This window comes from Mytilus californianus, unplaced genomic scaffold (genome assembly GCF_021869535.1).
Source record: "Mytilus californianus isolate M0D057914Y unplaced genomic scaffold, xbMytCali1.0.p SCAF_8, whole genome shotgun sequence".
NCBI lineage: Eukaryota > Metazoa > Mollusca > Bivalvia > Mytilida > Mytilidae > Mytilus > Mytilus californianus.
In genome coordinates this window covers 41,892,520-41,914,204 of record NW_026262734.1, presented here as the reverse complement: position 1 = coordinate 41,914,204, position 21,685 = coordinate 41,892,520, and the positions used below count along the sequence as shown (strand labels likewise).

At 32.0% G+C, this 21,685-nt stretch overlaps 1 protein-coding gene across 1 annotated transcript in view; it reads left to right on the top strand.

The window, feature by feature from the left end:
• LOC127710470 (kielin/chordin-like protein) overlaps positions 1-21,685 on the top strand; it is a 52,175-nt gene that overhangs the window by 22,573 nt on the left and 7,917 nt on the right. The window lies entirely within an intron of this gene.

The following is a 21,685-nucleotide window of genomic DNA, read 5'->3' as shown; positions in this document are numbered from 1 at the left end:
TGCATCTCTGTCCGACATTAGACATACAATTCATGTAGACAACACAGCTTGAACATAGTTTTAATTATTCAAAAGGCCCCGACATGACAAAATGTGCAACAATTATAAAGTAAGGGGGATGATATAAAAATAAGGACATTTGGTATGATTGCAAAAGAGGTAACTATCAACCATAGTTCAAATGACGAAGATAAACGCTATTAAAGGTCACCCTACGGCCTTCAACACAAAAAAAAAAAAAAAGAAAAAGCCACACCATATTGTCAGCTTTAAAAAGCCACGACATGAAAATGTGAAATAATTCAAACAAGAAAACTAACGACCTACTCTATAGGCATTAAATGAACACAAAATCATACCCACATTAAATCGGGTCAGCTTAATCCATTGCAGTGTAGTATAACATTTCATACAGCAGTCGATATTAGAGCACGACATTTAATGATTCTGTATCAATAGATAAGTTACCTAAGCTTGTCTTCAGGGTATTTTTTTTATTACGGTACATATAATCATTGAATTACTTATCTGTATTATGTATACCTTCAATCTAGGAGTGAGTGCAACCATATTGTTTGTCCGGTCCAACAAATATTTTGTTTCTTCTCTGAGAAACTACTTTACAAAAAGACTTCGTATTTGGTCAGTAACTTAACATCAATGAGTTGCAACTCTGGTCTGTCAAATACCTAATTCCTGTGTGCCGATTTTTTTCTCTCAATATGTACATAGAGGATAGGATTAGCACATCAACGGGTGCGTTTTTGTTTTTGGTCTATAATACGGGGCTTATAACTGAGTAATTTTAACTGACAATTCTTCTACATACACTTATATATTCCACGGGTTAAAATGCCGTTAAACTCTTTAATGTATCTTTTCAAAGTCAGGAACAGTAAGATACGCTGTCATTATTTATTACGTTTTTTGTCATTTTGTTGATAGTCTCTGTTAAATTTATCCGTACAATTCTCATTACGATTTAGAGTTATATGACCGGACTATTTGGACTGTGCAGTGTGAAAATAGTTTTAAACAACATTTTATAATTGCTTGTGCTTATATATATTGTTATTGTTTGTATGTTACTTTACATTTGGTTTGGAGTTTGTTGTTCGGTCTTGCCGGACTGCTTAAATAAAAGTTTAAGGAGCGAACTATTCCTTCTTGATTTCCATTTAGCCGGAACGCCATTTTACCCGGCTATATCTGGTGTAAGAACATCCGGGCAACGCATCTTTCGGATACCTTACTCTACCTGTGAAGCTGACCCCCCCCCCCCCCCCCCCCCCCCTCCAGCAAACAGAAAAATGGATACGCGGAGAGCCAGAAATTTTGGCCGAGACTGGAGATACCAGCTAGATGTCTGATCATGGAACTACCTTTCAGACAAGAAATTTTCAACATATGGACAACTACCTATGTAAGTTTTGTGGAAAGACTGTGAACAATCAATTTCATTTTAGACAATGTATAGCAAAAACGTCATTTTGCTATAAGTGCAGAAGTTTTGGACATTACGCCAGAATGTGTAATTTTCACAGACAACCGGACGTGAAAGTTGTTAAGGTCAAATCGAAATCCAAGTTACGTCGTGACGCAGAAAGAATGAGAAAATTCAAAGAACAGAAAGCTATGTCAATTTTTCCTTGTGCGGAACTCAATACTATTGAACTGATGGACTTCTTTCCAACCTTAGATTATAATAGGGAATTTATAGATAACGTAAGACTCAGGCACGACCGAGTGAATTCAGAGAGAGTAAAATTTAAAATCAAAAGTGTACACTATGAGAAGGAGTTTAAAGAGTTAAATCAAAAGCATACCAGTGTTGTTAGCAATCTAGAAAAACTTCAAAAACAAGGTGCAGATGATAAAAAAGATATGGAAAAATTACGGGAACGCATTACTGATCTTGAAGAAGCTAATTTTCGGATTTACGATCAAAGATGCGAAGCAATCGACCAGCAATACCAATTACAACGCGCGAAGAACATATGCGGGATCGAATCACTAAACTAGAAGACGAATTGGACAATTTTCGAAATAATACAAGAGAAGATAATCATCCAAACCAAAATTATCGTTACAGAGGACGCCACAATCACAGAAGAAACTTTCGGAACAATTTTAGATGAACATTAAGACCCGGGTCGTGTCTTCAAGGGCCGCGGAAATATATGACCGGACTATTTGGACTGTGCAGTGTGAAAATAGTGTTAAACAACATTTTATAATTGCTTGTGCTTATATATATTATTATTGTTTGTATGTTACTTTACATTTGGTTTGGAGTTTGTTGTTCGGTCTTGCCGGACTGCTTAAATAAAAGTTTAAGGAGCGAAATATTCCTTCTTGATTTCAATTTAGCCGGAACGCCATTTTACCCGGCTATAGTTAGCCAAATGGTGAAGTTACTATATAAATAACTTATGTTTTTTTTTTTTGTGTAGTTGGGTTTCTCTCTCATCGACGTCTTATGTTTTTCATATCTCTTATTCATTTCCTATATGAAATAACAGACATACAAAATTAAGAATGTGGATTTGATTTTTTTCCCATTCGAAGTTAATATTGTTGACTTCCTTATTAATGAATAAATATGGCCGATTTTCATTGCAGGTACTTTTTTCAAATTCGCGCAATCGGGATTATGACGTCAGTGGATTTCCGCAAATGTGACTACATCTAAAGCGACGTCGCGAAATGTAATCGTTCTTATTATAAACATCGCGAAATTACAACGTTCTGATTAACAACGTCGCGAAAACAACACGAAAAGTTTTGAAAACGTTATTATCTGCCCCTGCTACTGTATCGTATGCCCTTAAAGAAAAATTTACTAAATTGTTATATGCAACATGTCGTTACACATACATTTTGGTTGAACGGGTACGTTGACATAAAATCAGAGTTTTCTTTACTCTCATATTTATAACTAGCTGTATGGTGATATAACTCATTAACCATATATAGTACATACCTAGGGTCTTTTGATTTGAGGTCCTTAATTTATGACCTTGAAATTTAGGTCAAGGTCATAGGTGAATTTGACGTTCTAGATTTTGACCTTTGCTTTAACCTTATATTTGTAAAAGATAGAGCCATTGGACTTCTTGCATTAGGTTGCAAGCCATATAATATTGAAAAGGCCAACCAGAAGTGACCTTGTGTGAACCGGAAGTAGCTATTTTTTGTACTTGTTTGGTGTAAAAGTATATAAAACCATATATTTTGTGAATCAGTGTCAGGTAAAATATCATATTATACCGGAAGTGACATTTTCAAACCGGAAGTAACAAATTATCTCTTATTTCAAATAGAAGTGTATTTAAACTTTATATTTTTGGAATCAGCGCACAGATAGCTATCATCTGACACTGGAAATGACATTTTAAACTCGATTTTTATATTTTCTTTCTGGTGGAAAGACCTTCAATTGTTCTCTGAACAATTGGGTTTTAATTTACTTTGTTATTGTTCTTTTTTATACACCAACGCCGACGGTGCGACCTTGAATTTCTATCTTTCATCGATAATAAAAAGGAGATGCGGAAATATAGATACTTTTTTCTATATATAAATACCTATCGGTTGATCTGTAACCCTTCATGGGTAGATAAAATTTAATGACATTTAATACCATGTGAAATAAAAAATATCAACATTCAATGCTCTGATTATAAACAATAAATCCTAGTAAGAAAACTTGAGGGTATGCATTTGGAAAGAGTTACAATTGACTTCTTGCTCACAATAATTTAACATTATAAGTGATAAACAAAAATCAGTTTTATGAAGTACTTAACAAATAGGCATGATTGTGTCGAGGATATATGACATATGTTATAGAGGATGAAATTGCAGACCATTTGTAAACGAGACAAAACTTATTTAGCTCTGTCATATGAAATATAAGTTTATCAATAAATACAAAGCCTGATTGTGTCACCACTAACGAATTGGTATCGAAATAGCTCACATTCGATTACATCTTTTGTAGGCGCGACAAAAAAAAATCTTGAAATACCTACTTTGGTTTTATTTTCAATGTGTTTTTTTTTTATACGATGATGTTTATACAAAAATAAGGAGAAATGGTATGTCAGGTTTTTTCATTTGTATTAAAATAGAATTTATTTTTTTATTGATTTTGAATCAAGCAAAATTAAATCTAGAAAACCTAGTTCATTAAACTGTTCAGATTAATGCAATCTAACAACATATCTGATAGATGACAAAAAGTGCATATCAGTAACTGCAGTTCAGGAATAATCTCTCTCAGATCAAAAGCCAATCCTTGCTCAAATGCCAAATATGACCTCTTAATGCTTATGTATTAGGAGGTAAGCTTATTTGATACGTTATAGATGCATCCGGTCTCGCTCCTATTGAAGTTAAATGTATTCAACCGTCAACTAGTTTTGCATCTTATAGAATAGCTAAACATTTTATATTTTATGTATTGCATGTACTAAGAAGGATAAATGAATAATACTCTGTCATATTTCAGAATAGATTTCAAGGGTGATAAGATAAAACAATCCTGTACGACGATGGACGCCATATTTTTGTATTATACAGTAGTTTAAGTCAATACAAACCGCATCTTATTCTAGCTTCGTTTACCTTACACAATAACACATGTGGATAATAGTATTTGTAAGAAGATCTATTCACATAAACTATTTTTCTTTCAATTTCAAATGCAGTTTAAAGGGACCTAATAACCAGCTGATGCTTAAATGTTATCAAATATGCCATTATGTTGATAAACCATCAAAGTTCACACATGAGGATAACACACTCAATTGTGTTTATAATTAAGATTAATTAAAAGAAAAAGGAGAGATATAAGTTTATTCAACAAAAAACATTATTTCCTCACAAGTGTTGTTTACAACTATAAACTGCATCAATCAAATCTGATTATGACAAGTAATTTTAACAAGTATGACTTTTGAAATATTATTATTACATCGTTTGGTGTGTTTGAGCTTTTGATTTTGCCAATTGTTAAGGGACTTTCCGTTTTGAATTTTTGTACCTGATGTAAATGAAATAAGGTTCAGCGAGTAAACAAAACAGTAAATAGGATGTGGTAACACAAATCCGAACATCATTCATTACAAAAAATCATCCGGCTTTCAAAATGATAGTTGTATCTACCGGAGTCTTTGTACTATATATTTAACATGTATATAAATTACAAAAATTTATTGTTGCACCACTTTACATGAGGCTGTGTAACTGGTAAGTTGTATGTACTCTCTTATCAAAAAGTGAAATTGGACTGACTCAAACATTATATTGACACTAATTTTAGACCGTTGTTATGATAGACTGGCACTGTTGCTTTACTATTGTATTGATATACTGTCTCATATAAAGTGATTTTGATTAAAAGAAATTGGTTTTCAATATTTAATGAATCCATAAATATATTTCAGAAGCTAAACTTCAAAATGCTACATTGGAAAGTATTCATTGTGTTTGTATTTGCTGCCATGTACATGTTCAGTTTTATAGGAGGATCTTTCGGTAAATATGTTTTTTAAAGTACTTTTTTATTATTTCTTATGTATGATATTGAAAAGCATGATGAGCAATATGGATTAGTTGTGTGATGATGAGGGATTGGTAATTAGAAAAGTACTTCCTTTTGCCGTTGTGATTATAAACACGGAAAAAAGAAAAATCGTCACATTCTCGGCATACTCTAAAATATTTTTACCGAAGCGATCTGGAGACTCCATATGAGAGTTATTTCCCCTTGAGAATTTATATAGGTGCAATGTATTTGTGACTGGCAAACCATAAGTGCCAGAGACCAAGGATCTTTTAATTTGAGGTCACCGAAAACAAACGAGGTCAAGTTCACAGATCAAGGTCATGTTCTAAATTTTGAATTATGTCTATTATTACTTCTTCTCAGTAACCGTAGAAGATATCCACAAAAAATGTTTTCTAAATTGTTAGTTGATACATATCATAACACATAGATTTTAGTTAAAAGGGTATGTTGACATTACATGAAGGTTTTCTTCCCACTAATATTTGAAATTAGCTGTATATTGATAAAACGTTTAACCATATGTAATAGAGACCAAGGGTCTATTTAATTGAATTCTTGCTTTATGATTATCAATATTGAGTTCAACGTCAATGTTGAATTTACATACTAAATTTATGCCTTTGCTGTAACTTCTTATAGGTACACGATAACGTTAAAGATTCTTTTGAATTAGGTTACAGACATATGATCTTGAAAAATGTCAACCCTAAGTGACCTTCTGTAAACCGAAATAAGGTTTTTGTCTTATTTCATGTAAAAACTACTAGAATCATATATTTTTGTAATCAATGTCAAGTAACCTATCATATAAAGCCGGAAGTGACATTTTCAAACGGAAGTAGCAACTTATATCCGTAATTTCAAGCAAAAGTAATTAGAATCTTTGTAAAAATACTCGTACAGTAATCTACCATTTTACATCGTTAATGATTTTTTAAACCGGATGTTGATATTTTTCTATCAAATTAGGTGCATTAGGAGTCGAAAGACCTTAATTCTTAATGATTTTGTTATAAACAAAAAAGTAGGATAAAAAAGAAATACGAGGTTACAAATTTGTGCAATAATGACCACTAATTATGTTACATGTTATGTATATCTTAAGTGTTTCTTGTTGTATAACACACTGAGGGGTCGTCAGGATTGTTCGAATGAAAGACCTCAAAATATGCATTATCTGACTAACGTAACGTCAAAAAAATTATTTTCATCAAAGATTTGCAGGAAATTGTATCCCGTTCGATTGACTATATCAAAGAGGGATATTCTTTTATTAGGCGTTTAGGCATAACAACGCCCAATGGCTCAATTATAAGGTGCAATAAAACTAACTAATATATATGTAAATTTTATTAATCATTGTCCAGTTAAATGAAAATGTTACTCTAATTGTGTGAAGCATGAAACAAAACATTTGTTTTGGTAAATGAGGAATATAAATAAATAATATATTCACCTTATGTTTTATCTCTGGCTTTCTGAATTGGTTACCGCGGAAAAGCAAATCCCTTTTTTAACAATTCATAAGGGCCTTATTCAGAATACTTGTTTTCTTTCTTTTGCCTGGAAGTATATTCTTGCCTAAACCACTGTGAATCAGAATAGAATATATCATAATTTGATAGCAAATAAAGTCCCTTTATTAAAGCGAACGAACTTCACATTATGTTTTGTCGAAAGTTTCAGATAAACAGGTCTTTATTTTATGCCTTCAAGCACATTTCATTGAAACTTAGTATCGCCTGGGATAGTTCCTCCAAAGAATGACCTATTGTTCTGAAAGCAAATACCACCTTATAGGTATATAATCAATATTAATTTGAACATTATTCGCGATTTACCTGAGACAATTATCAAAATTGCAAAATAGTATATTGTTCATTGTTGAGTTTAATATATGAAAAATGCAATATAATGTGTATGTCTCTTTTCACTTCTGTATTGTCTATCACCTAAATAAGACATTTGTATAATTTGATTACAGAAAAAAATATATAATACCAATGAAGGATAACACTATATTTTAATCAAAACAAGTATTTTAGGGTTTTTTTATTTTGGGAAAAAAAATCAATTCCTTTTTCAGAAAAAACTATGAAATCAAAATGTAATAATAATAAAAAAAAATGTGTGCACCCCTTTGAAATTTCCTGCATCAAACCAGTGAAATATTACTTACTGGCAAGGTCTTAAAAGGCTATATAGCGATGTTTAACAGTGCAACTTCTACTTCTGATATTGAAATATTTGAAAAACTTTAATTGATAACTTTGCAACTTTCAGACATCAAATTAATAAAAACTTTATAATAAGAGTAAGATATGAAAAGTACCATGATCATCCTTGAATAAATGCTCTTTGGTTTATATCTTAATCAAATGATTGCAATGGTGCAATTTCCCATTCATTTATAATTCGATGACGTTATACCTGGTGGCCTAGAAATTGTCAACAACACTTCTCTACGAAGTGTGTTTGTAAAACGGACGAGATTCTGTGAGCCAAAGTCCGTAAATTTGAAACACATCTTTTAAATACTTATTAAGTTGCGGATGATGACAAACATTTGACGAAGCATGAAAACAAAATGGCCCTTATCAAACTTCCTTCTTTATGATTCGATCGATAAAAGTACTGTTTACTGAACATACATTTGCCCAGTAACTGCCGTTCTTATCAGTGCTGAAAGTTGGTCATCGAAAACAGCTTCAAGTTGACCTGCATCCTATGCTACCCAATGTTCTAATGTTACACGTTTCCTTCAAAAACGATATGCATGTTTATAAGAAAGGAACATCGTCACCGTAAAATTGTGGAGCCAGAGTATTAGTTTCTGGGACAGGTTAATTAACAGATAATTTAACAATCTATAATAAATTATTATTACTAATATTTTCAATACGAAATAGAAAATGTAACTGCTAAACTGAAGATTACACTTCCTTATATCGTGAGTCCGAAGCGGTTGTCTAGATTTACATTAAAACCATTCATTTGACAGCTTATAACTAGGATGTAGATCTATAGATGCATGAATACATTATAAGGAGAAGTGGTGTGATTCCCAATGAAACTATTCATCAAAGACTAAACGACGTGGATTATGTGTATACGTGTTCTAATAAGTTTTTGGTATATCTAATTTGAACTTATTGCATTAATATAAATGTTTTTAATTATTCCATGTATATAGGAAGGCAACTATATGGAAATTGTATAAAGTATGCAGTTGGGGAAAGCAAACCTGTGCTTTCGAATGGAGACAGATTTTGCATAAAAAGAGGAAAATATGAGTACTGTAAAGAATTTAAATGTCCTGTCACAACATGCGTGAGACCTGTAGTTACAGACTATGGTAGATGTCCATATTGTAAAGGTAAGATGAAACGTAGTTCTAATCAAGATTTGTCATACGACCGGTCAATATCGCACCTATGATAATTATATAGGATAAAAAAGATGTTAGGAAATGGTATACGGAAAAGCAACTCCACGATTAAAATGACAAATAAGATTTATAGGGCAACACAGAGTCTTCAACAATTGGCAGAGCAATAGGTTTTCTATACAACAGTTCAGAAGTCTTCAAGTCGAAAATTGTTGCCAAACTATTTAACAGAATTTATATGAGATTTACCAATGAAATCTTCAAATAACGATGAAATAATTTAGATATGAAAAAAAAGACAACCACTTGTGAGGTTCATGCAATCGGACAGACAAAAAACCATTTGGCGGGATTATACTGGTGTTGTTTATCTCACACTTCCCTTCTTTTTCTGAACCAATAGGTACTGAAAGAAAATGTATATTTATATATACAAAAACAATCAGCAGAAGAAAAAACGATGACTCTATAAATGTATAAAAATATACTAGTTGTGGATTTCAGTGACTATGGCGATTAATAGATATCAATTTTTACCTCATATAATGAGGTGTGCTTAAATTGGGAGAATTTCATTTGATAAAGATACACTGAGAAAACAAAGCACATTATTTTTTTTATTTATTAATTTCAAATGTACTAGTATATGCATTATATTGAATAGGTACTTGCAGTTACGGAGGAGCTATTTATCAAATTAATGATAGTTTTCGTTGTCTGGATGGAGTAAACGGATGTTCCTGTCGCGCCAATAATATCATAATATCTACAAAAATTAACATGAGTCCAAAAAGCATGTGTTTCAAATAACATTGAAGATTATGGATAAAGATAAATGAAGGGAAAAAAACATGACTATGATGTGCTTTTTTCTGTTTTTTTTTTTGTTTTGTTGTTGTTGTACAGTTGTAATGAATGAAAGAAAAAAACAAATGTTTTAAAAGAAGACTGTATCTTTTTCTGTTATTTGCTTTTATCTCCTGTAAAGTTTTAGGAAAGCGGACACTGGTCAGATTAAAGACAATCATTTAAGACCTAAAGTCTCCTAAGATGCTAACAAGTAATAAAAACAGTGAAAACAATATTTTATAAATTCCATGCGTCCGAATCGCTTTTCTGAATTTATAATGATCAGGAACACTCAAAACGGATTTTGTGAAAGCCAAGAATGTATATGAACCGAAATAGCTGAAAAGCTATATGATCAAAAGGGAGAAAAAGATAAGCAAAATCCATCGTGGTCAAATGAGGGAGTTGAAACGTCAGTAATTGTAGAACTTACTATAACAGTCCTCTATTAAATCGAAACACTGTCTTGAAAGGTCAGCATAAGTCTTGTATTGTCCCACTGTGGTATATATCTATGAACTACAATTTGTCTATAAATTTCTTGTTCAAATTTTTTTAAACGTTATCTCCATTGCCCGTATTATCCCAAAAGCTTGAAGTAAGAAACAGAATTCATAAAGACATTTCTCGATGACAAACATAAAAAAGCATAGTGCACAGTTCTTTCATTTCACCTTTTGATATATTAATGATGTTCATGTCAGTAACTTCTTGCATCTCATATACCCCAGTGAACTTGAAATTAAAGATATTATAAGAAATACTTGATATCTTGATTTTTTCCTCAATATTGACATATCTAAAATCTATACCAAACGTGAAGATTTCAACTTTCCAATTGTAAACTTCTAATTAATAAGCAAAAACATACCCTCTGCAAAAATACCGGCTGTGTCCTTTTCCTTATTGTTACTTTCTACTGAGTGCCGATTCATATTTCGGGTGATGCATGTATAGCAAGAAACATCTGCCCTGTCCACCCTCTTGTGGAAGCACGACTCGTTCCGTTTTGGGATATTTTTTTATTGGTGGAGACGTTCGGAGTGCCTGGAGAAAACCACCGAACTTTATAAAAAAAAAGTGGCAATCCAACTAATCACAATTGAAGTCAAACGGTGCTAGGGTTCAAACTCTAAACCTCATCGGTGACAGTCTAGTGCTAATTTTAGAAGGAGTCCCTAGACCACTTGGTCACCGAGTCCCTTAACATTCATCGAAATCAGACACATCATTGCAAACACGTGCAACTTGTACAATGGAGAAAAGAAAACTCTAAGTGTGATGTTTCAATACTTTTCCAATATTAAAGATCCGATGAATCTAGATCTAGAGCGTCTTTCAATGAAACAGCGTTTTAATATTCGCTTGAAATAACCTACCTGAGAAAACTATATAACTGACTTCGGAAAGTTTTAAGATCAATGTATGTAACCGTATCCAAGTTTCTACTGTTAGCATAGTAGTTATGTAATGTCCACATTATTCACTGTCGGTATATGTCTATTTTGTTGGTCCAGAAGCTTTTGGTTTGTCTTCTTCTTATAACTTTAGACTGCTACTAAACAAATGAAGATTTACAGTTAAAATAACAATAATGATATAACTTTCACTGCATTAGATGGGCCTTTTGACATTTAATGTCGGGTCATAATATTTGAAAAATCCAAAACCTAAAGCAAACTAACTCATTAGCATAATATTTTTTAGAAATTTTTTCACACTTTGGCATCTCAACGTATTTTATTGTTTACTATGCAAAATGGGTTGTAATTGTTTTGGAAGTCTTTACGATGACTTGTAATTGTCAGAACAGATTCAACATTTGCTTTACTCTTATTGAAAAAGGTTATTAGTATAGATATTAATATGAGTTCAATGTCCTCTATTTTTCAACAGTTTTTTTATTCAAAACAAAACTATAGAATCAGTCAATGATATATACAGGTTTTTGTTTCTACTTATATCATTGAATACTAGGTGAATATAACAGATACAAGCCTAGTCACATTTTTATTTAGCAAAAGAGGTTCATCTGTAAAGTGTGCATATAAAAAGAAAATATGGTATACACGTACACAGATATTAGATTAAAACGATCAAGAAAGTTTTAAAGCGTTTAAGGTACCAAATTGATATAGATACTTCATGCCTAATTTTCAAATGATGTAATCACGAAATATATAAAAGTCCAACCACCATTTATGAAATAATTGTAAAAAAGCTCATATTAGGATTCTCGTAATTTTGATTCGCCTACTATAAGTAAGTCTCTTACTAAGGTGATTAACAATAATTCAAAAATTAATGTGCTAATTAAGTATAGAAAGCAATAAACGAATGTCCAGAACAGTATTGAATATACACAGCAAAAGTGTTTATTCAGATTCATTAATATCTATAAAAAAAGACTCGCATGACTTTTATGATATTTTTTCGTGTGAACATTTCATTGGTGAATTTCTCCGGTTCATCATAAAAAACATCATTTTTGATAAAATATGCTCGGCTTGTATTTCAGTTACTCACAAAATACATGATTACTATTGAAATTGTAGAAATTTCTCTAAAACAAATTAAGAACGGTGTTTCCAGTACCCTTCTAATATTATGATAGCTTTAATAACACGAGTCTAAAAGGTGCGTGGTGAAACTACATTGAATTCAGTCAGATGCTCTATGTACAAAATCAAATGCATATTTTTATTTAATTGTTAGTGAAATAAGTGGAAAAAACGGTCACTTATTTGTGTAATCTATTAATTGCCTAAAATGCAAGATATCATAAAAGTTTTATTCAATAAGTATATCAAGCCAAAAAAAAAAATTTTGATTTAATTTCCTAAACATGATATATTGTTGAGGCTTGGTATAGTGTTTGACCCTTACCCTAACTTTAACCCCTTACCCCACTCCGTTTTTGATAATATGAATAAAATAAACTATAGAGAATTGCTGCTTGCATCAATAATTCTGTCATTTCAAGGAGGCTAAAAATTACAGCTATCCTTTATGTCCTTTTGCTGTTTAAAATATAACTTTATAATGTTCTTACATTGAACAGTTTACTATCCAATAGTTGTTATATTGACATTAAGGCACTGTCAGATCAAAACGTATAGCTTTCTATGTAAGAAGCACACTATTTCTAGTAATTCAAATCTATATCTAACTGATAATTTGTTGTTAAGATTTTTCTTAATGACTTCAAAAATAAAGAAGTTAAAGCGTTAAACAGGAATTAAACGAACTCCTGTTTCTTTTTTGTAGTTAAGTAAGTATGTAAGAAATATTCGTATAATTTATGTTAGTATCTTTGCTGTGTATTGTCTGTTTATTGGAATGCCCCTGAATAAAGGCAATAGTAGTATACCGCTGTTTAATAGTCATCAATTCGCCTAACACCGAAAGTCACGAGGAAGAACGACTCAAATCGACACTTCACACATTTGACGACCACAATCAAGAATTGATTGACCGATACGACATGTCCGTGTCTCAAATCACGAAATATTTTTTCCTGGTACTAGATCATAAAATGCAAAAAAAGTCGTCTGATCTGCACATTTACTAATTGTGTACTATTCACTGCTCAATTTTGAGTGAGTGTTGATTCGCATAACGGGTGATGCATATAGTATTGGAAGGTAACACAGTCGACGCAACTGGTCCTGCTCCATTTGGAGTTGTTCACTTTTTTTTGTGATTTGTCTATTAAATGGATTTTCCCTAAACATGCCAGTTCCGCTTCTAATGCCAAAGCGTAATTCAAAATATCAACAGGAACCAATGAGCACAATCGTATCCTAGTTTAATGCAAGCACGATTGGTGAGTTATCATTCACTGTCGGTATATTGTTATAATGTACTTTTATTTGTCTTTGTAAATTACTAACCTTTACTGTTTATAGATATAGGAAGATGTGGTATGAGTGCTAATGAGACAACTCTCCATCCAAGTAACAATTTATAAAAGTAAACCATTATATGTCCAGGTACGGCCTTCAACACGGAGCATTGGCTCACACCGAACAGCAAGCTATAAAGGGCCCCAAAAATTACTAGACAGTGTAAAAACATTCAAACGGGAAAACCAACGGTCTAATCTATATAAAAACGAGAAACGAGAAACACCGTATGAACTACATAAACAGACGACAACTACTGTATATCAGATTCCTGACTTAGGACAGGTGCAAACATTTGCAGCAGGATTAAACGTTTTAATGGTACCAAACCTTCTCCCTGTTTAGTCAATTTTTAGCGATATCCTTTTGGCATGGCTCGGTACTTACGCATCCCGCCATTGTGTTGTTGTGCTTTGGTTATTTTTTGTATTCTTTTTATTCATTTTTCCTTTATGTGCTTTGTGTATATGCCATATTGGTGGTTTTTTTTTTTTTGGTTTTGTTGTTTTTTTTGGGGTTTTTTTGTTGACATATTTGTTTGTTTGTCTTTATAGTGATTAAGATTATAACACAATGTTGACTGCTGTACCCCTGTTTTTGACATTTTTACCTATCATGTCTGTTTGTTTTGTTCACACATTGTTTTCAATATTATGGAATTTTATGCGACTGTCATACAAGTGAGAGGTTTAGCTAGCTATAAAACACGAAAATGCCTGTACCAAGTCAGGAATATTACAGTTGTTTTCCATTCGTTTGATGTGTTTGAGCTTTTGATTTTGTCATCTGATAAGGGACTTTCCGATTTGAATATTCCTTGGAGTTCGGTATTTTTGTTATTTTACTTTTTTTCTGTTGGTCTTGTTATATTGGTTTGTCTCATTTGAATGTTTTAATTTTTACTTCGGCTTTCTGATAAGCATTTTTGTAACGTTCTTAGTATTTTTTGCCTCACAAATCTCTTAAGTATAGTTAATCAGATTTTCTGTTTTCTGTTTTCTGCGAATATTAAGCTAACTACTCGTTTTTGCAAAGTATCTGCCGTTTAGTGTGAATCGATGTTTTAACTATGTTATTTTTAAAGTTATTGTGTATTTATTCTCGAGATAACTTCACACATCATATATTTTAAAAACAGTTTGTATGCTTAAATTTTGATTACACGCACACCACCTACTCTTAGCCCCTTTCCTTTCCAAGTTAATGTTTTTACTTTCAAACATCTATAGGGGCAGGATCAATAAACCTTTATTTACACATCAGACCGTAATGGTTATCAGAACTTTTGATGCACCAAACCAGCTCCTTCATATCTGAGGCAATATATGCCCTCAATTGTAGAATTCAATCATGCATTTTTGTATTATTCAAAATTATCAGTCAAAATGTGTTCGACAAGGTTCACCAGTCCTAGGCCTACACCTTCAGTTTGATACCTAGATTACCAAAAATTATTATCCATTGTTTGATATTTATACCTATGCGTAGGAACGCTTTTGTTTAAGATATGTACTACTTTCCATTATGTTCTTTTTGACCGAGCCCGATTTGGTAGTGTTACATCTTACAAAGTCTATATTTTGCAACTATTTCTTCCACTAAAAGCGGTGATAGGGGCCGTCTTAAACTTGCAGTGAGGTGAGAGTGTTTTCTCTCCGTGTTGGAGACGTCACTGTGATTTTGAGATGTATAACAGCAATAAAGGCGCTGTTCGTTTGCTTCTTGTGTGTTTTTTGCTGTGCTTGTACTGCTTTTGTGTCATGGAGGGATATCCCATATCTTTTTTTGTTCTATTAAGAGTGAGAAGGCTTTGCTTTAAAGTTAGTGTAAACATCTACTATCAAAACAATTTCCTGAAAACAGTTTATCAAAAATTAGGAATATAAGACATAGTATTCCACTGTTTGTAAATATTGATAGCGATATCAACATTTGATTGGTTGGGACTATCCCTCGTGACATTGAACAAAACTTTATATTCCCCTCTGAGTATCATATTCTCATCTGAAATGTCGGGACTACCTTGTGTGACGTTGTGCACAGTTAACGTACATAACGTTTTGAACTTTTTGTTTTAAAGCGATAGTATAGTCATTATTGCATTCAAAACTATTTCAGACGGAGGAACATAATACAGAAAAAAATGAACTTGTCATAAAATAAATGTCTTACTTTGATTTGTATTGCTTATTAATGGTTATGTTGGTTAGTTATAAAAGCGGATATGAAACATTGTATGGGACTTAATATTTTATGTTCATGAAGTTATAAAAAGTATAGGCAGTGGAATAAAACATTAATTTTCCTTGGCTTAGGGAGATATGAAGTTTTGTTCACCCATGAAAATCATAGACCTCGGGAAATGTGATTTTCAGGGATGAACAAATCTTCATATCTCCCTCAGGCCCGGGAAAAAATGTATAATGTTAAGTCGTGACAATCATTATTTCTTGAAATTATCTAACGCGGTTAAATTTTGTGTTTAGTTTTTCATTTTTTAAATGTCAATTAATTAAAATTCTCTTATGGTTGTGGTCTGTTATCTATTTCTAGCATGAAGAGATATATATTTCGTATCACACTGCACGGAGTGTGAGACAAAAAAAGTGATACAAGAACTGCGTTAATTTGATTGGCTAATCCAGCATCATGAGACGATATTATGACATTTCCATTGGCTATACGTTAGGTCATTGATAACTTTTAAAGGTTAAGACGATGTAAATTTCGTCCATGGCAACGGACTTATGTGATTTCTTCAATAATATACAAAACACTCACACTTTTCATCTGAAAATCTACTTGTTGTCAAATTTCATTACATTCTGAAATGTACAAAAAGTTTTAAAATGTCTGATGTTAAAGTTTGACGCCGGAAAAAGACATATGACGTCACTCATGGTATGTGCAAAAAACTAGATTAATGATTCGCCGAATTTTTAATTCAGCACAAAAAGAGTATTGACCATAAGATAAATAGGTGATGAAACCTATAATTAGTATACCAGAAAGATAGATATCCATTGTTTACGGCTAAACTTCTGCATAACTGTATTCTGTAAGTATGTCCCAGTAAACGTTACTTTTATTCTGTTTACCCTTGTATTCATATTTTACTTACTTTGTACTTTATAAAGAAAGCGTATACTAAATTATGTTTTACTATGTATGCTGGTGTTTGTTTTTGTCGTAGTTCAGTGTTTCTGTTGTTCCGTTGTTTTCCTCTTATAGTTGATGTGTTTTTCTCGGTTTTAGTTTGTTACCCGGATTTGTTTTTTGCTTAATCGACCTATTACTATTGAACACCGGTATACTACTGTTGCCTTTATTTACTATTATAATAGGAAGGGATCAGTGTCGACACCTCCTGGGACGTGCAGTGGCTAGTACTTCGTCCCTATTCAATCATTGGTTTTCCTGATATCAGTTTTTGACTGAACAGAGACATAAATAAAATGTAACTCAACAATGTATTTACAATTGTACAACCATCAAGTAAAACATTGTCAAATGGAATAAAATAAAAATAGTAAATCAAAAGTTTAGTTCAAAAATGAAATGTAATGAAATAGTTATAGTTCACAAACAAAATAAGAAAACAAATATTCGAAAGCTCAGTTCAAAAAGTAAACTTAATTGTATTTGAATACTTCGCGTTATCTTTTAGTATTTAGTAAATCGTATCAAAATAATGCCAATGTAGTTGCTGTTAAATACTCGAGTGGAATCAAAGTCATTAAGGATTCCTGCGAGCTGTAGTCTAATTTATACTGAATTTAAATTGTATTAGAGATGGGTGGCAGTGTTGCACTGCTGGCTCATATATACACGTGGAGAGTGTGTGTTCTCCCCACCGGAGCAACTCCTGGTCAACTTTTAAGGAAAAACGCATCACTTTCAAAGATATAAATAATGATATGGTATTTAAGAAATGTCGAATAAATGATTATTGATTAGATATATAAAGTGACTGGAAAATTGAATACTTTTATATCTAAATTAGTAAAGCTACTTTATATTTTAACATGTTTATATCAAATGAATCATAAGATAAACATTTATTCAAGGAAAAACTAATCTGGATCTTAAAAGGGGAGACTATCCAAAATCACATCCATTACACTATACTGTATGTACTATCAACTTTTAAATTTTATTTGTCGACTTTGTCAGATTTATTTGTATATATATAAAGATAAGAAGATGAGGTATAATTGCCAAGGAGACAACTCTTCACCAGAGACCAAATAACATTGAAGTTAATAACTAGAGGTCACCGTACGGCCTTCAACAATGAGTAAAACCCATACCGCATAGTCAGCTATAAATGATTGATTGATTGATTGATTGGCGTTTTAATGCCACTTTCAACACTATTGTGCTATTTCGTGGCGGTCAGTTTTTATTGGTGGAGGAAGTGGGAGTGCCCGGAGAGAACCACCGACCTTCGGTAGGAAAATCGACAATCCTAGTCAATTAATATGAGTGCACCTGCCCCGTGTGGGATTCGAACTCACAACCTCAGTGTTGACTGGATAGTGATACAGTAGTTCGACTACATAGCTATAAAAGACCTAAAAATGACAAATGTAAAACAATTCAAACGAGAAAACTAAACTTTTATCGTATAATGTATGATGTCATGGTACTAAAACCTTTAGGGAGGTTAAATACCCATCTGTCTACATGTCAACCTTCGGGTGTTCCAGGTAGGTACAATTAAATGACATTTAATACCATGCGAAAAGGAAAATATCCAATAATCTGCTAATGAACAATAAATCCCAAGAAAATCTCAGAGGATGCATTTGGAAAGGTTATAGTTGATTTCTGAAAATGGAAGACCACCCGGCATCTGTAAACAAGACAAGACTTATCTAACAATGCCTTATAAAATATAATGTTTATACCGAAAATTCACGCCTGATGTTGACAGTACCACTGAATTAGAATCTAAATAGCTCTCATTCGGTTTCATCTTTTTTAGCCTAGACAAAGAAAAAATCTTGAAATAAGTACTTCTTCTTTTATTTCCAATGTGTTAATTTGGATACAATTATGTTTATTCAAAATTAAGGAGAAGTGGATTGTTAGATTTTGTTTGTTTGTACTGTTATTAATATTAATCATTATCATGATTTTGAAACAAGCAAAAGGAAATTTAGAAAACATAAGTTCAATAACCTTTTTAGATTAATGTAATCGAACAAAAAAATATTTGACCGACACTAAAATATACCGGTTACTGTATTTAAGTTATGGACACACTCAGATCAATAGTTAATCTTTCAAATACCATATGTGAAATGTTAAAGCTTATGTATCGGGAGTTATGCTCATTAGCTACAAGATAGATCCACCCGGGTTCGATCCTATTGGATTTCCTGAGTTTTTGTTTTTTTATCTCGATTTGTATTGTTTAGTTGTAGTTATGAGATTTGAACATCAGTTAACTATTTTGCATCTAACGGAATAGCCAAACATTTTGAATTTTATGTAATTCTGGAACAAAATAGAAAAAATGAATGTATCATGCAATCGACCTTTCTATTATACAAATACAGATTGACAAATAACATGAAGCGATAAACGTATGATGTACGTTTATAGTCTCCTGGTATCTTGCTTATGGATCAAGCGAATTGTTTTCTTCAAATAACTGTTGACATAACAGTTCAATTTGGAGTCCTCATCGTGGTCGTCCGCCTTTTAGTCATGTCGATTTCATTCGAAAATGGATACAAACTATACGTTTCAATTAAATTTTGAATTGCAGGATAAAAACAATATTCATAATGTAGAAAATATAAAATTCATTTGTACTCACTACGAAACAGGATAAAAGCTCGGCGATCTTCGCTTTCCTCTTTGTTTTTTAAGCTCGTCAAATTAATGTTTTATTTTCCTACACTGTACGAATATTGTATATAGAAGAAAAGATGGCCAACATATTTTGTATGATACAGTAGTCTTTACTATTACAAACTACATCTTATTTTAGCCTCGTTAACATTAGGAAATAAAAATATCTAGATGGCAGTAAGAAGGTATAGTCACATAAACCATTTTCAACAAGAGCTACAAATTCTCTAATTATTTCAAATGTAGTTTGAGTAAAATATGTCTGTGTAGCTTGGTACACATGCTTGCGATTTCTTTATGCATAACCATGTAATTAAATTGATTACTGGCATTAAAAATAATGTACAATTAAAGGTATCGTGTTTTTCAATATTATTGTTTATTCATTGCGATGCACATAAAGTCCTTGTATTTGTTTCAATAAGAGGGTAACAAAACTTGAAATTAAACTTATAACAAATTTCGTTCGTCCCAAAGGCTGTTCTGGATTTCTCATCAAGAACGCTTAAAGCCAAGTATTCGAAAACCGATGATATATAAGTATCAGAAGACGGGAGCTATGTGGCTGAAAGGTACCTATGTGGCAGAACGGTACCTAATGACCAGTTGATGCTTAAGTGTTTTGAAATATGCCATTATATTGATAAACTATCAAAGTTTACAAATGAGGAGAAAATACTAAATTAGGAAAAGTAGAAATATAAGCTTATTCAACAAAAAAAAACATTGTTTTCTGACAAGTGTTGTTTACAATTATGAACTGCATCGACCAAATCTGATTATGACGATTAATTTTAGAGTTAATGTATGACTTATGATGTATTATTACTTTAATGTGGGATGCATCACGTGGTGGTACCTGTTGATCATTTAATAACTTTGAAGAAAAACTTAAAATGATGTCGATAAAAGTTCGAGATTCTAATGGCTCAAGACTTGCTATACTTTTGAAATTATGACCATTATGATGAGATTGGATCAGACAATATGGCTTTGTAATATTCTCAATCATGATATGTCCCCACTATCTGCAGTACGGGGACATTTATCATCCAATGTTAACTGTTGATACCATTCACCAACTTCCAAGAGATAATCTACATATTGAATCAAAGATTCAACGTTTAAGTTTTAATTGGTTCTATTTCAAATATTGTATTTGGAACTGCCACAGTTAAAGATTTCAATCGCTTTGCAAGTCATATGAACACTTGTATCAAGAAACATTTATAAATTAGCCAAATCCATTGCTGATTATGATGAAATGCTGTCATCCTATATGTCTACGACAGATCAACGATTTGGAAACATTGCTCCAGATATATAATGATTATATCGGGAGAGATATATGTTATAATGTTATAGGGTAACTGTATGCGTCACTTCTTCTTATCTAACTTATAAATTTACAAATGAATTGATGGGCAAAGGCTAAATTTAATAATCTAATAACAAATTGATGAAAGAAACAAATATCTCGATTTTATTAAAATGTACAGATTTTTGTATACAAATCTGTTTATGTTGTAAATAACCATTATATGTCAATGCATTTTCACAAAGACGGAAATTTGTTTTAAAATAATACTTTTGATAAATAAAAGATATTCACAGCTGAAAATAGCTCTTAAGCTTTTCTTACGTAACAAGGATTAATCCTCAGTCATTTCAATAAGCGCTTATACAATGTACAAATCATGCGACAGATTTTTGTGATCTCAAATCGCTTTAGGACTGTTGAGGGGTCTTAACTATTTCGATCTTTGCCAAATATAGTAATAAACCTGTATTGTACCTCACCTGGAAACAAAGTCACATGACTTTGGTATGTTTTGTCGCATTTATAGTCATTTGCAAAGTAACCTTCAATTAATAAACTTCATTATTTCAGTCGCCTGTCTATTTCCAGGTAAGTAAATACTTTTTAATAGTTCATTAAAGGGACATTAGATACGAATTAAACATATAATACGATTTTTTGTTCTTCAAACATTTATCAGTTTTGAATTTTCCTTGGAGTTCGGTATTTTTGTTTTTTTACTTTTTATCAAGCGGATTATAGAAATAATACTCCGCAATATGCAGTCAAATTGGTTCAATTTTGTC